Source organism: Coturnix japonica, chromosome 1 (genome assembly GCF_054131305.1).
Source record: "Coturnix japonica strain WE chromosome 1, WE-NBRP24, whole genome shotgun sequence".
NCBI lineage: Eukaryota > Metazoa > Chordata > Aves > Galliformes > Phasianidae > Coturnix > Coturnix japonica.
In genome coordinates this window covers 162,303,001-162,304,396 of record NC_140663.1, presented here as the reverse complement: position 1 = coordinate 162,304,396, position 1,396 = coordinate 162,303,001, and the positions used below count along the sequence as shown (strand labels likewise).

Here is a 1,396-nt window from a genome sequence, read left to right as displayed (position 1 = left end):
CCTGAGGTCTGCCTGGAGAATCCCACTTCATAAGCAATGAGAAGGTCCAGTAGGCTGTGGCAACAGTGGAGGACTGAGGACCAGCAGAGCCTGTAGGCCAACTACTGGAAACAGAGTACAGTCTAAGGTGTGATTTTACCCCAGATTTGCTCAGAATTACACTTCTGTTACACTGAAAAACATCTTGGCACCCAAAAGAGCCAAACACTTGTATCAGACCTGAATAGAGGAACTGGAGAGCAAGTTTGAAGGATAAGTATTGAATTATTGTATTGAGTAAACTGCAGGTTAGCAATTATTACATATTAAGTGGGATCTAAATTACTTAACACTCGTGCAATCTGTTTTCTTCTCCAGAAACAGGGGACTGCTTGGAAGGATTGAGGTACCTCAACAAGAAATAAGTATTATATAATCTGTGAAGGGTTTATGACAGAACTGGAAATAATTATTGAAGACAAAAGCTATTTATAAAGTATTTCCTGCAAATATTATTGCATAATTTGGATGATTTTCAGTTGGTCATTAATTACTTTTTTAAAGACAAAATTTCTGCTGTATTGGGGTCTGCATTTGGTATCTGGGGATGTCTATGTCTGTATTCTGCTATGGCTCGTCTATCTGCTGATATACACCTTACATTTAATTTTTTAATTTTCTCAGCTGTAACTCTACTGATTCTAATTTGTTGTAACTTATATTTTGAAGAGACTGCTGAAGTGATTCAGGAACTAGACTAAGTAAACTCTGAACTGTTTCCAGGTATTTCACATAGCTTTGAAAACTCATGGAGGATAGAAGAGGCAGCAGAAGACTGAAACAAACAAACAAACAAACAAACCCATAACAACTCTCAGAAAAGTAGATGGAAGAGTACCCAAGTAATTTTAATTAAGTAGCCTAAGTAACTTCCTGGATTTTGGAAAAAAAAAGAACCAGTTTATAAATGCCTAAAACATGATAAGGTGATAAAAACTTGCTGACATTCCTCTGTCAACAACATGTGATACCAAACCAAACAAATGTCCTTCTTCAACATATTGCCTACCAGACAGAGATGAAGCAGTAAATATTACTCCGTTCCCTGTTGATAACTGTAAGTAACTAAAGAAGTACATCCTAGATGAAATCACTAGAAGGTGAGGATAGAGGAGGACAGCTGGTCAGCAATATTACTTTTGAAAAGTAGCTGTGGGCTGCTGACAGTCAATTTGAGATGGCATTTCAGGTAGGCTTTAGGAATTTGGTGACTGTTTAATGTGAACAGATTATTATTTATTTATTTATTTATTTATTTTAATGCGAGGCTTTCTATCTAAATGACATAAATAAAAAGTGCTGTAATTCTAGGCCACATACAAACAGAACTGATGCAGCTTGTTTCAGGTGATTATGT

The 1,396-nt window shown here is 36.2% G+C and overlaps 1 long non-coding RNA gene across 1 annotated transcript; it reads left to right on the top strand.

Moving 5' to 3' along the window:
* On the top strand, positions 1–900 carry LOC146762822 (uncharacterized). The gene is made up of 3 exons (XR_014942192.1): positions 1–127; positions 358–385; positions 763–900. It is a non-coding gene; the product is annotated as an uncharacterized LOC146762822 (long non-coding RNA).
* Positions 901–1,396: the final 496 nt, after the last annotated feature.